Source organism: Papio anubis, chromosome 6, assembly GCF_008728515.1.
Source record: "Papio anubis isolate 15944 chromosome 6, Panubis1.0, whole genome shotgun sequence".
NCBI lineage: Eukaryota > Metazoa > Chordata > Mammalia > Primates > Cercopithecidae > Papio > Papio anubis.
Genome location: NC_044981.1, coordinates 153,001,755 through 153,017,281, shown reverse-complemented (window position 1 = coordinate 153,017,281; position 15,527 = coordinate 153,001,755). Strand labels below are relative to the sequence as shown.

General features: G+C 38.1%; 1 protein-coding gene across 9 annotated transcripts in view; it reads right to left on the bottom strand.

Moving 5' to 3' along the window:
* Positions 1 to 15,527, bottom strand: part of LOC116275380 (wiskott-Aldrich syndrome protein family member 1) — a 73,232-nt gene that overhangs the window by 30,235 nt on the left and 27,470 nt on the right. The window contains exon 1 of one of the 9 annotated variants that reach the window (XM_031667514.1): positions 2,682 to 2,699. The exons of the other annotated variants lie outside the window; for them this stretch is intronic. The gene's annotated coding sequence lies outside the window, so the exon portion shown is untranslated. Of the gene's footprint in view, positions 1 to 2,681; positions 2,700 to 15,527 lie in introns of those variants that run through there. 9 annotated transcript variants of the gene reach the window in all.

Here is a 15,527-nt window from a genome sequence, read left to right as displayed (position 1 = left end):
CACATTTTTGCAATTACAAATTGTGCTGCTATATACATGCTATATACATCCATATTTTTGCAATTACAAATTGTGCTATATACATGCTATATACGTCCATATTTTTGCAATTACAAATTGTGCTGCTATAAACATGCAAGCGCAAGTATCTTTTTTGTATAATGACTTCTTTGTATAATGACTTCTTCTGGGTAGATATCCAATAGTGGGACCGCTGGGTCAAACGGTAGATCTACTTTTAGTTCTTTAAGGAATCTCCACATTGTTTTCCGTAGTGTTTGTACTAGTTTACATTCCCACCAGCAGTGTGAAAATGCTTTTTCACTACATCCACAACAACAGCTATTGTTTTTTGATTTTTTTATTGATGGCCATTCTTGCAGCAGCAAGGTGGTATCACACTGTGGTTTTGATTTGCATTTCCCTGATTATTAGTGATGATGACCATTTTTTCACGTTTTTGGCCACTTGTATATCTTCTTTGGAGAATTGTCTATTGATGTCCTTAGATTACTTTCTGATGGGATTTTTTTTCTTACTGATTTTTGTTTGAGTTCCTTGTAGATTCTGGATATTAATCCATTGTCAGATGTACAGACTGTGAAGATTTTCTCCTACTCTGTGGGTTGTCTGTTTACTCTGCTGTGGTGTAGAAGCTTTTTAGTTTAAGTCTTATCTATTTATCTTTGTTTTTGTTGCACTTGTTTTTGGGTTCTTGGTCAGCAAGTGTTTGCCTAAGCCAATGTCTAGAAGGGTTTTTCCAACATTATCTCCTAGAATTTTTATGTTTTTTTTTTTTTTTTTTTTTTTTGAGATGGAATCTCGCCTTGTTGCCCAGGGTGGAGTACAGTGACATGATCTCAGCTCACTGCAACCTCTGCCTTCTAGGTTTAAGTGATTCTCCTGCCTCAGCCTCCTGAGTAGCTGGGATTACAGGTGCCCACCACCATGCCTGGCTAATTTTTTTTTTTTTTTTTTTTAGTAGAGACAGGGTTTCACCCTGTTGTTCAGGCTGGTCTCAAACTCCTGACCTCAGGTGATCTGCCTGCCTCAACCTTCCAAAGTGCAGGGATTACAGATGTGAGTCACCGCACCTGGCCTATGTGCCTATTTTTATACCAGTACCATGCTGTTTTGGTGAGTATGGCCTTATAGTATAGTCTGAAGTAAGGTAATGTGATGCCTCCAGATTTCTTCTTTTTGCTTAGTCTGGCTTTAGTTATGCAGGCCCTTTTGTGGTTCCATATGAATTTGGGAGTTTTTTCCTAGTTCTGTGAAAAATGACAGCAGTATTTTGATGGAAATTGCATTTTGTAGATTGCTTTTGGCAGCATGGTCATTTTCACAGTACTGATTCTACCCACCCATGAGCATGTGATGTGTTTCCATTTTGTTTGTGTTTTCTATGATTTCTTTCAGCAGTGTTTTGTAGTTTTCCTTGTAGAGGTCTTCCACCTCCTTGGTTAGGTATATTTCTAAGTATTTCTAAGTATTTTATTTGTAGCAGCTATTTTAAAAGGGGTTAGTTTCTGGATTTGATTCTCAGCTTGGTCACTATTGGCATATAGCAGTGCTACTAATTTGTGCACATTAATTTTGTATCCTGAAACTTTGCTGAATTCATTTATCAGTTCTAGCTTTTTGGATGACTCTTCAGGGTTTTCTAGGTATATGATCATATCATTGGTGAACAGCGACAGTTCGACTTCCTCTTTACTGATCTGGATGCCCTTTCTTTCTTGTCGGATTGCTCTGGCTAGGACTAAGGAAGTTCCTATTACTAGCTGCCCAAGATTTTAAAAAGTCATGCTATCAAATGTTTGTCCTACATTTATTATGATAATCATGTGACTCTTACTCTGTTAGTGTAGTGAATTATATTGACTGGGTTTTTTTGTTGTTATTGTTGGTAAACAACCCCGCATCCTTGGAATAAACCTAATTGGATGAGATGTATGTGGTAGGGAGAATAATGGTCTCCCAAAGCTACCCATGATCTTATTCCCCTGAATCTATGAATATTTATATTATATGGCAAAGGGCTTAGAATTAAGGTAGTCGATGGAGTTAAGATTTCTAATCAGCTGAACTCAAAATAGGAAGATTATCTGTTTTTTATTGATTACTGGATTTAGTTTTGGTTTGTCATCACTTTTTGGCCTTTTGGCTAAGATCAAGTATAGTTTTGGTTTGTTAATATGATTAGTTTTTTGCATTTACATTCATGAGAGAAAACGGTCCAATTTTTTTTTTTATTTTTTATTCTTTTGAGAAGGAGTCTCGCTCTGTTGCTCAGGCTGGAGTGAAGTGGCGAAATCTCAGCTTACTGTAAGCTCCGCCTCCAGGGTTCACACCATTCTCCTGCCTCAGCCTCCCAAGTAGCTGGGACTACAGGCGCCCGCCACCATGCCCGGCTAATTTTTTTGTATTTTTAGTAGAGACGGGGTTTCACTGTTGCCAGGATGGTCTCTATCTCCTGACCTCATGATCAGCCCACCTCAGCCTCCCAAAGTGCTGGGATTATAGGCGTGAGCTACCACGCCCGGCCAAAACAGTCCATTATCTTAATGTAATGTCCTTGAAAAGTTTTTTGTTTTTGTATTAATTTCTAGAATAAGAACATTGTGGTCAGAAAATACATTTTGTATCATTTGATCCTTTTAAAATGTATTTACACTTACTTTATTGTCCAAAATAGTCAATTTTTGTAAACATTCCAGGGATACTGAAAAATAATATACATTTTGTTATTGGTGGTTGCAGTGGTCTACGTATGTCCATTAGTTACATTTGCTAACGTACCTACATCTTCTATAGCTTTACTGATTTTTGTCTCCTGGTCTATCAGAGAGACATGTTAAGACTGTCCACTATGACTACAGAGTTGTTAAATTGTCCATATGATATATATATTTCAAGACTATGTTATTAGGTATATTTACCATTATCAAGTTTCCTCTGTCTCTAATAATATGCTTTTTGCTTAAAAGTCTATTTTTTGTAGCCATACCAGCTCCTTCGGTTGTGTTTGCATAATAGAGCTTTTCCTTTCAACCTTCTTCCATCTTTGTTTTAGACACGTCTCTTCACAGAATACAGTTAGCTGCTGCCTTTTGCTTTTTCTTTAACTTAGTCTGTTAACCTTTGAATACTTTTATTGGTATAAAGCTAATGTTCTTTCTGCCCAAAATATTCTACTTGCCCTACTCCTACTTGTTCTTCAAATTCTAGCTCCAATGATAACACTCCCTGATCCCCCAGTCTCAATGAGATGTGGTCCTCCTGCTAAAATTTTCTCACAGCAACCTCTAAATTTTCCTTATGACACTTGTCTCAGTTTGTAATTATGTATCTTCATGATTGATTTCTGTCTCCCTTATTAGTCATAAAGCAGGTTTCATGTGTTTTACAGTATCCCTGGTGCCTGGTACATGCTTGGCACATAAGAAATGTTAAATGTTAAAAACAGCTGTAAAGGAAAGCCAGGTGGAAAAGAAAACAAACTGTAACTAATTACTGTAACTCATAAACCAGCCTTCTATTAAAAAAAGTTGCAATCCTATTAAATTTCTGTTATTAAATATGTGAATAACTCAAAATTTCTTAATTCGAGTTCAAATCTCTCTCCTAAGCTGCAGATATGCCTATGCAACTGACTCCTAGAAATTTTTACTTGGAAGTTCCATAAAACTTATTAAATTCAAAATATTCAAAGCCAAATTCCTTACATTTTCCTCTTCAAATCTAGGCATCATCTTCAATTCTGCCATACCATTGCAGTCTCTTCTCTATATCCAAAGAGGATCAAGCCTTATTAATTCTATCATTAACATCTCTCATGTTCTGATAATCCTTTTCTATTCTAACTGCTACTACTTTAATTCAAACCATAGTCCTCTCTCACTTGGTTAGACTTATGAAAACAGGTAATTCAAAATCTAAGCTGTTGGACTCTATTTTGCACCTTAAAGGAACGTGATTACGGGACCTCAGTCACGTGACAGGCAGCTGTAACTTGTGCAGCTGTAACCTTTGTTTCTCTGATTATATACTGGCCTCCTTCCTCACCTACACTGTTTTGTAAAATGTTGCACATGACGAAAGGACCCCAGGGAAGACCTCTTCCCTCTTCACTGCTGATCTTCATCATGGATTAACTTCCCTCTGACCTTTCTCACACACAGACTTTGTGGCTATCACACTGTCATAAGATGGAATGTTAAGTATACTCTTTAAAATCAGAAAGGAAATTTAAAAACAGCTGTAAAGGAAAGAAAAGCCAGGTGGAAAAGAAAACAAACTGTAACTAATTACTGTAACTCATAAACCAGCCTTCTATTAAAAAAAGTTGCAATCCTATTAAATTTCTGTTTTCCTCCTATGTAAGTATCACAGGATCCTTAGGGTGTCGCTTTTCCAGCTGGAAACCTCTGTGGCCAGTGGCACCTGTGCCTGAGTTTTGCTCAGGGCTGCTGGGCATGTTCCGCTCACTCAGCCTGGCAGGCTGCGCTCAGCTCACACTACCAGCCTAGATCCCATACCTGCCAAGGGTGAGCCAAGCACAGAGTGGCAAAGCGTGTGTGAGCGAGCACAGGGTCTGGCCACTGCACATAGCCAAGCATGCTGGCTGCAGTGGGGCAGGCAGCTCCAGGTTCTGGCACAGGTGCTGGCTCCCTGAGAGGCTGCAGCTGGACTAGGTATACTACAAGTGGCTTCCACAGCAGGAACCAGGGAACACTGTGGTGCCCAGAAGCTTGGAGACACCAGGAACTGCAGAGCCCCAAAAAGGGTGTCACAGCCCTGGCTTAGGAAGCTCCTAGATCTGGGATCTCCAAAGGGCCGCAGCTCTTTTCTCCTTCTCTCTTCTCTTCTTCTCATTGCCTGCAACGTGGCAAGTGGGGATCATGTTTCAGCTCTGTGTTACAGCTCTTCCAGTCCTGCCATTCAGCAGGTCCAAAGTTCTTGTCCCACGTCTGGGAATAATGAAGCACATGGAGAGGAGCTTCATTGAGTGACAGAAGAGCTCTCAGGACACCCAAAGTGGGTAGCTCCTTTCCACAGACAGTCATCCCAATGAGTGTCTAGTTCTCAGCAGAGAAGAGACCAGGAGTGGGTAGCTCTTCTTCACAAGGAGATTGTCCCAATGAGTTGAGAAGACCCAAAGTGGGTAGTTCCTTCCTGCAGCTGGTAGTCCTAACGTCTGTGTGAATCTGGCTGAGTTTGAAGTTTTTATGGGCTCTGAAAGTAGGAAGTGCATGCTGATTGGTCCATAGGCAGCCATGGGTAGGCTTGGAAAAGGCACCATAAGTTCTCACTCTGGTACACAGAACTGAGAGCCCAGCCCCCAGGCTTCAGGCATTTCCCGGCTTGAAGATGGGGTTTCACCCAGGACCCACCCCTTTCTACCCAGGAGCCTGTCTGCCTCCTGTCACCGTCAACATGCTGTCCATGGCACCCATGCTGTTCATGCTGAGGGGTGCCTGCAGGCCTGAGCTGAGCTGCCCTCAGCCCCCACTTCCATTTTCCTCCCACACTCATAGGCACCCAAAGTCTGGAGGGGCTCACGGTGGCAGGGGTTGGTGTGTCAGTACCGTCTTGAGTGCACACACACTTTGCCAGGTTGTGACACTACCTGGGCTTAGTCACAACTTTGCTCTGCCCTGGAGCATGTGCCGGGATGGGGGAGAGGCCAGAGAATGGGAGCAGGCACTTCCAAGCCTGTGGGGGCAAGGAGGCTTCCCAGGCCCCCAAGAGCACAGGGATGGCCAGGACCAGAGCCCGTGGCTGGGTGGCTGCAGTTGTGCCCAGAAGCACAGAGCTCCCACCCCACCAACTTGGTAGAGCACAGGGCTCCCACCTGTTCCCAGCCCTGACCGCTCCTCCCCCGTTGCAGCCAGCATCTTTGCAGCAGCTGCTACATATGGGCTGCTGTTGCCTTCATAAGCAAAACCTTAACTTTTAACTTCAGAGCACTGACCCCATTTCTCTGGAGTCTGCATCTCCTAAATGGCTATTCCCAGCTTTTTGCTTGAATAAACTCTTTAAACTGGATTCTGATCCTTTTGATTATCTCAGGTTGACAGACTTTCTTCCTCCAGTCTTATATTTTCTCCTTGCCATTCCATCTATACCACACCACTCCCACCAATTCAACCCATCCCACGCCACTGCTTTAATAATAGAGCAGATCCACTCCAATCCATGGAGGATACATTCCAAGACCTCCAGTGGGTGCCTGAAACCACAAATAGTACTGAGCCTATACATACTATGTTTTTTCCTATACATATCTGTAACATTTAACTTATAAATTAGACACAGTAAGAGGATAACCCAATAACTAATAATAGAACAATTACAATAATATACTATAACAAAAGTTGCATGAATGTCGCCTCTTGCTCTCTCTCAAAACATCTAATTGTACTTGTAATATTGTGAAATATTTATTTGGTTGGTTTTCCACCCAGTTTTCTGGGATACAACTTCTAAATTCCTTAGAATCTCCAAAGTGTTACTTCTTTGTAGGATGGGGGCTGGTCACCTGAAAGACCAATGCATGACTAGAGGGTTGGGACTTTTAGCCCCATCCCCCTAACATCCAGGGAGGGGAAATAGGCCGAATGTTAAGTTGACACCAATGGCCAAAGGTTTATTCAATTATGTCTATGTAATGAAGCCTCCCTAAACACTCATAAGGATGGGTTTGGAGAGCTTCCAGAGAGCTAAACACATGGAGGTTCCTGGAAAGGCATGGATGCTCTATGCCCCTTCCCCTATACCTTGCCCATGCATTCTTATCTGTGTTCTTGTAATATCCTTTATAATAAATGGGTAAGTATAAGTACTTCCCTGAGTTCTGTGAGCCACTCCAGCAAATTAATCAAACCCAAAGGGGGAGAAATGGGAACCTAACTTGAAGTGGGTAGGAACAGAAGTTCCAGAGGCCTGAACTTGCAACTGGTATCTCAAGAAGGGGCAGTCTTGTGGGACTGAACCCTCAATCTGTGGGATCTGACACTATCTCCACGTAGATAGTGTCAGAACTGAATTGAAGGACATCCAGCCAGAGTCTGCTGAAGAATTAATTGCTTGCTTGGCTGATCACACAAGTATTCTGTGTTGATTGTTACTGTGGTGTGAGAGCAGAGGAAAAACACATTGAGTGTGTTTCTTCAACTCACAATACTGAACTCACCCTTCTTGTGATGGTGTGAAATGATAAAATGCCTACAGGATGAGATGAACTGAGGTGAATGACATAGGCACTGTGACATAGTGTAAGGCTATGTCAGAAGCAGACATGACAATGTCAATGGTTGAAAGTCAGGAGCTGAGGATGTCGATGACTAATGAGAAGGAAGCATATACAGTGTGGATATGCTGGACAAAAGGATGAATCGCATTCCAGGCAGGATGGCACAAGATTTCATCATGCTACTCAGAATGATGGGCAATTTAAAACTTACGAACTTTTTTTCTGGAATTTTCCATTTAATATTTTTGGGCCATGGTTGACCACTGGTAACTAAAACCACAGAAAGCAAAAGCATGAATGAGAGGCGGACTACTGTATTATAAAAAATTTGAATCTGGAAATGTCCTTCTGCAAAATCAAACCCTTCCTTGGTTCCTTGTTGTCAGGGTGAAGTCCAAACATAACATACGAGGTCTTCAGGATTTAGCCTCCCCTCCTCACTTCTACCCTCATTTCTCACTACACTCCTACGTTATACTCTAATTACTCTAAATACATCTTGCTGTTTTATAGTCCTGCCTTTCCTCATGCTGCTCTCTGCCTGGGATGTATTTCACTTTTTATTCTCAATAGAGAATACACAATCGTTCAAGACTAGACTCAGGCAGCAACTCTTTTCTGAAGACTAACTGAATCCCTCAGGTAAATGGAACCATCTACTCTTTGATGCCCTCAACTTGGATCCACAAGTGCATCTACCTACTTACTACCAATTATACTTTACTATACTGTACTTATTTGTTTACACGTCCATGCCTGAATGTCAGCTTTTAGAAGGCAAAAATCTTGCCTTACTCAACTTATATCTCCAAGATCTAGAACACAGAAGATGCTCAACAGTTAATCAATACATAAATGGAAGAAATAAGAAAATCACAAGCTTTAAGGGAGCCAAAAAAGAAAAAATAGGTTGCTGCAGGAAGATAGACACACATACACTTTTTTTTTTTTTTTGAGTCAGAGACTCGCTCTGCCACCCAGGCTGGAATGCAATGGCACGATCTCGGCTCACTGCAACCTCTGCATCCCAGGTTCAAACAATTTCCTGCCTCAGTCTCCTGAGTAGCTGGGATTACAGGAGCGTGCCGCCACGCTCGGCTAATTTTTGTATTTTTAGTAGAGACAGGGTTTCGTCATGTCAGGCTGGTTCTGAACTCCCAACCTCGTGATCTGCCCGCCTCACACATGCACTTTTCTAAAGCAACTATTTAATCATGATTCTAAGGAGTTGCTTTTTTGTACGTGCATGGAAAAGAAATACATTTGAGAAAAATAATATCTTACAAATGTATTGTGGAAACATAGGCTTGCTTCTTTCACTCCCCTAAGAAAAAGCAAGGATGGATCGTATCTTAATCATTTCTTCATCTTTATGGGCTAGCTCTGAGTTCTAGGGTATAGCAATCACACACATTTTGATGAAAGGAATGTACAGCATACAAACTAGTTTTGAAATATTATCCAAATCTCAAAAGAAAAATGGCTTTCATTGTGATTAAAATAGTGCCTTTAGGTACGATGCAAAAGCTTTTTAGAAAGAAAACCTTTCCTCATCCTTTCTTTGTACTTCAGTTTCAACACCAAACTCATTTTCTTATTTCTCTACCTTATTACTTGGTGATTTCTAATGTCATTTATCTAACTCAACTATCAAAATCTTAGTGGCAGAAAGTAAAAAAAAGCCTAATAACTTTATTTCCTAAATCCTGAGAAAACTGCCTGATTCCCATTTTAGAGCAATCCCAACACCATCTTTTTCATGGAATCCTTTGTCAGGCTAGAAAGTAATTTTTAAAAAATCAAAAACCAGAAGAAACTCTAAATGCTAACAGGTATGATTTAATTATCAAGCAAATATAAAATCAAATTCATCTCAGTATTTTTAATACTGCAAATAATACACTGTTTAAGAATTTAAACATTGCATAGAATGAACCAATTACATATATTTTAACATCTTTTAATCGATCAGTGCCTAATTTGCTTAATAAGGGGAAACTTTTATTAAAAAGGGCTAAATTATACTGTGCTAAAACATAAAATAACCAATTTTTGAATTTCCCAACTATTATATAACACAAGTGGTTCCAAAAGTAATTTGGTTTCCCAATGATGTTAAAAAAAAAACTAAAGCAATTCCCAGGTTTCTTCGCTTATTTTCCTATGTTCTTATCAATTAAACTGTCAATTGCTGAAGCAAACATCAAAGAGTATGTAAACTAAAGAATATAGCTCCTAAAAAGATTTTAAAATAATTTTGAAGAACAAATAACTTAGCTAAAATCTTAATAATGTTTTTAATTTAAAAAAAAAAAAAAACCTTTTCACGGGTATACTTTTAAATCGTGATATAGATTTTAACATTAAAAATAAAATGAGCCACAATACTGTTTATAAGATATCACAATATCTTATATTGAAAGCCCTCTTTTAGGAAGGCAAGGAAAACGAAACTACTGAAATCTAACCATAGCAAAACGTTTGACAGAATTCTAAATTAAAAGTTTATTTTGATGACTACTACTAATATTAATAATATATTCTGTTAGTTTAAGAATGCCTTCTCTTGATTCAAAATGAGGCACATACATGGATGAGTATAAGCAATATATAAAGTATTAAAAATAACTCAAGATCAGATGTCATGATTTTACAAATTCAGAAATCAGAAAAGTACACTATCTAAATTCTGATTTCAGAACTCAAAAATGGCCAGTAAAGTTTATTTAAAATGTTTAAAGGACTCCTTGTAGTTAACAATTCAGAGGAAAATAAAATAGCTGCTTATTTTAAGATGTCACAAAAATAATTATATTAATAGTTAATAATTGCTTTATGGGTTATATAAAGAACATAAGAAAAGTATTTTATTACCTCATCAATGACAAGTGATTCTTTACATTCATGGTCAATGAAATAATTTATGATCATTTAAAGGTGTTTCAGTATTTTTAAAATGACATTAAAAAATTATATGTTATAGAAATACAATTTTCAATTTTCATAATATAGTATTAAATACTTATTCAAACTAAAGGATTATATTATGTGACCTAAAGGAACAGGTTAAAGTAAGTATTCTAATAAAAACAATTTCAATGTTTCAAATACGTTAAGAACTTTGGGGAGGGCAAATACTTATGTCCTCCGTTCTTAAGAATAGAAGTCACTTAATTTTGCACAATTGACCAGTGAAATAATTTGAGTATGAGAATGTTTAAATAGAGCTTTGCTCTTCATAGAAATAATTTCCTTAATAAATTCCTATGCCAATGACGAAATATAATTGTGGCAGATATTATTAAATATAAAAATTTTAAATAAGAATGCATGAAGAACTGCACATTAAAAAATATATCTAATTTTAAAACCATATTTCAATTATACAAAACCATAGGTCTTTAAACAGTGATTTAATATAAAATAAATTTAAAAGGTTATTGTTTAGAAGTACATCACAAACAAAATTTTATAACTTACCTTTCCCTAAATCTATAATGCACATTATCTCAAACTGTTTCACTACTGTAAACTAAAAAACTGAAGTTAAAAATAACTTCACTTACCAGTGAAATAGAAGCTTGTGCTTCTTGTGCAAAACGACCTCAGAAATATATAGAAATCATAAATTTCTCCCTTTGTTGTGAGCGGCAAACTTTAAAACTACTCACTACTCATGAATGTCTAAAGGAGATTCATAGGAAAATGATAAAACCAATGTAGGTACTCACAGGACTAAAGAACTATTCATCATGCTGAACATCTCCAGTTATTTGCTCTGAGGTACTCTGGCTCTTGCTTTAAAAAAAACTGCCCAAAAAACAGTGTTATCTTTACCAAAAATAAATATATAAATAACTATGTCACCTAAGGCTGGGTGTGGGGGCTCATGCCTATAATCCCGGCACTTTGGGAGGCCGAGGAGGGTGGATCATAAGGTCAGGAGATCAAGACCATCCTGGCTAACATGGTGAAACCCTGTCTCTACTAAAAATACAAAAAATTAGCCGGGCAAGGTGGCGGGCGCCTGTAGTACCAGCAACTCAGGAGGCTGAGGCAGGAGAATGGCATGAATCCGGGAGGCGGAGCTTGCAGTGAGCTGAGATCATGCCACTGCACTCCATCCTGGGCAACAGTGCGAGACTCCGTCTCAAAAAAAAAAAAAAAAAAATTATGTCACCTGAAGTCACAACAGCACAGCATTAAATTTTGATAGGCTACTAAAGTTGAAAATAACACATTGCTAAGCAAACTAAAGCAAAAAGGAAATGAAGAAATAACCTAAATACTCAGCAATTCATAACACCAACATTTCTGATACAGTCAAGAAAACTGTATGCTAATGAAATAATAGTATTAGACACCTATAGAGTGGAAAGAAAACTCTGTATAGTCATGTTAGTAATAAAATTCACTAAATAGTAGTATTTTCTTATGTGATTCCATGTTACTCTCAAAGAAAATATTACTTCCTTTAAATTAATATAACCACTACTGAAACTTACTTGACAAATCACTATACAAGCATAATATTGCACCAAGGTTATTACTGTATTATTTTTCTTTTGAGACAAGGTCTCATGCTGTCACCCAAACTGGAATGCAGTGCAATGATCACAATTCACTACAGCTTCGATCTTCCTGGCTCAAGCAATCCTCCTACCCTCAGTCTCCCAAGTAACTGGGACGATAGGGTGTGCTATCACACCTGGCTAATTTTTAAATTTTTTGAAGAGACGAGGTTTTGCCATGTTGCCCAGGCTGGCCTCAAACTCCTGGGCTCAAGTAATCCTCCCGCCTTAGCCTTTCAAAGTGCTAGGATTACAGGCATGAGCCACTGCACCCAACCACCAAGTTTATTTTTAGTGGTTTAAAAGATGTTAAAATTGAAGTTTGAGGCATCTAAACCACAAACGCAGAATTAAGCTACTAGAAAAACAAGACTGTGTTCTTCATATTGAAAATATTTCTAAAACCATATACCTATCAAATACGTTGTACTTTATATGAAAAATGGCAGTACTGACACACTACCATCCATTGATTCATTCACCTCATCAACCATTTACTGAACATCAGTGAAGCAAGTACTGTGTGCCAAGTGCTAAAGATAAAGGGGTGAGCAAAACAAAACAATTCCCCATGTATTTCCTAGAATCTAGTATCTAATTACTCTTATAAGTGTAATGAAGTAAAAGTAGGGGACACTATAAAAGGGACCTGTTTCCTTAAGGAAGTAACATTTAAATTAAGAACAAAAGGATTATTAGCTAAGCTAGCTAAGCTGGGGAAACTGAAGCTTGTGCATGTGTTTTCATTCTTAGAATGAAAGGTGAACAGGGAATAATAATGACAGCAGGCCATCATGGGTGAAGTGCAATGAGAGACTCCAGGGTTAGCAGGGGTTAGATTAGGTAGGACCTTGAAGGTCATATTGACAATTTTCTATGTTGTCCTAATGGAAAACCTTTGAAAGGTTTTAAGCAAAGGAGTGCCAAGATCAGGAATGACTATTCATTCTAATTGCTCTATGGAGACTTGGGTAGCGGGGAATGGCAGAATAAATGCAGGTGTACCAGACAGAAGATGAATAAAGTAGTTCAGTGACAGAGATGGTAGTCACTTGGACTATGTGACAGTGATACAGAAGCATGTCAACTCAAGATACATCCTGGAGGTAGCAGGAAACAGGCTGATGATTGATTGGATCACCAGAAGGGGTGAAGCACAAGTTCTTGGCTTAAGAAACTTTCTACAGTCAGCCAAAAACTGAAAATTATTTCTAAAGCAGATCAATTATATCAATATATGACTCCCTATCCACAAAGTCTATGGGATTAGGAAAAGATTTATGACTAACTCTAGTAATGTGTACAACCAAGTAACTGGGCTCATGGAGAGAGTAATGGTATTTGGGACGGGGTAGTGGGAGAATGATGAGTTTTAAAGCCAAAATTAATTGCGAAAGCAAGAGAACATTTAGAGGCGTTCCTTTTTTTTCCCTTTTCATTTTTTCCCTTATATTTCATTATTCTATATGGCATATGTCCACTTTACCTATTTCAGTCCCAAGGAGAAATCTTAGATTTACTTAATTGCTTTGTTCCCCTACATCGTTGTCATTCTCTATGCCCTGTAACTTCAGTCCACCTGACTTATAGACTAGAGAGCCAGGGTAAACACAATATTTCTAGCATTTCACCTTCCAGTGCCCCACAATTCACATGAAATGTCATGTGTAGTTTTGTAGAAGACAGCATGGAAGAGGGGGATTCTGTCAAAAAAAAAAAAAAAAAAAAAAAGAGGAAAGAAACAAAAAGAAAAGGAATCTCAACCTGGAAGAAATACTGAAACGTCGACTAATTCATATCTCATTTTTGTAGATTAGCAAACTTACCTGAAAAAGGTAAGAAACTTCTCTAAGTTCACAAAATTAATGGCAGAGATGAGACTAGATTTTGTTTTCAGATTTTGCATCTACTGCTTGCTCTACTGTATTTCTGTCAGTATACATATTTCAATTTTTTGTTTCAAGTTTCCGGGGTACATGGATAACTGATTTAGTAGTGATTTCTGGGATCAGGGTGTACCCATCACCTGAGCAGTGTACACTGTACCCAATATGTAGTCTTTTATCCCTCAGCCCCCTCCCACCCTCTTAATCTGTTACTATTATTATGATTTATTATTTATTATTATTATTTTGCAGAGACGGGGTCTCCCTATCTTGCCTGCCCAGGCTGGTGTCGAACTCCTGAGCTCAAGCAATCCTCCTGCCTCAGCCTCCTATTACAGGTGTGAGCCACTATGCCCGGCCTTGTTACTGTTTTTAAATCTATTTTGTATTCTTGACAAATTGGCCTCCCAAATTTCACAATACCCTAAAATATTTTCAATGGTATTTTGAAGCTCCAAATAATGTTCCTCAATTCCCAGATGACTACTTCCTTCAATAAATATTTACAGATTACATATTATAGTTAAAATATAGAAAGTGAAAGGAATAGAAAAGAATTAAAATAGCTTCACCAACCAGAAGCTTACAAAATAATCAGGAAGCAAAAATATGTAACAAAAAATGTAAAACAATAAAAATGAACATATAGCTAAGGTCTAAAGTAGACTAAGGTAAATTATTATGCATTTGAGAGAATGAAATCAAAACAAGCCAAAGAGGTTAAAGAAAGGCAGTAATTCAGACCGTTGCATCCAATAAATTAACTAGCTAGCCACAGGTGGCTAAATTAAAACGAAGTAAATAATTTAAAAATCAGTTCCTCAGTCACACTAGCCACATTTCAAGTGCTCAACAGCCATACTGGACAGGGTAGTTACAGAACACCACCTTCACTGCAGAAAGTTGTATTGGACAGCACTGACGTCCATCACAAACAAAATGGCATGGACAGAGGATATTTTAAGTCAAGAATAAGAGAGGAAAAATAAGGACACTTGCTTGAAAGGAAAACAGAAGTAGGAATAAAAGATTTTTAAAAAAGCAATCAAATTGAAGATTTTGAACTTTGGTAGTCAATGAGGAACAAATAAGTCTTCTTAAAAAGGAGTAAAAGGGCTGGGCACGGTGGCTCATGCCTATAATCCCAGCACTTTGGGAGGCTGAGGCGGGTGGATCACCTTACGTCAGGAGTTCGAGACCAGCCTGGCTAACATAGTAAGACCCCCGTTTCTACTAAAAATACAAAAAACAAGCCAGGCTCGGTGGCACAAGCCTGTAATCCCAGCTACTTGGAAGGCTGAGGCAGGAAAATCACTTGAATCTGGGAAACGAAGGTTGCAGTGAGCTGAGATCACATCATTGCACTCCAGCTTGGGTAACAAGAGTGAAATCTGTCTCAAAAAAAAAAAAAGAGTAAAAGATGACAAACATTTGATCTTAAAGAGATTTTAATGTGTATTATGGAGTAAATATGCAATGACTAAAGAGAGTAAACCACTGGGTTATAGGGTATATACACGCATACATACATACAGCTTTAGTTAATATTGTCAAATAGTTTTCAAAGTGCTTGAACTAATTTATACCCCCATCAGCAACTTATGAGAGTTCCAGCTGTTTGACATTCTCGGTAACACTTGGTATTACACACCAGAAATCTGAGGATCGAAGCAAGACTAACCACATTTCATTCTAAAGTTTCATCTAGTCTACTAAAATTTGTAATTTCTAAAACCTTTGGTAATAAATAAAAATAATAAAATATTAAATGTATTACTCTTGATTGAATCCTTTTTAGGAAATAAACAATGT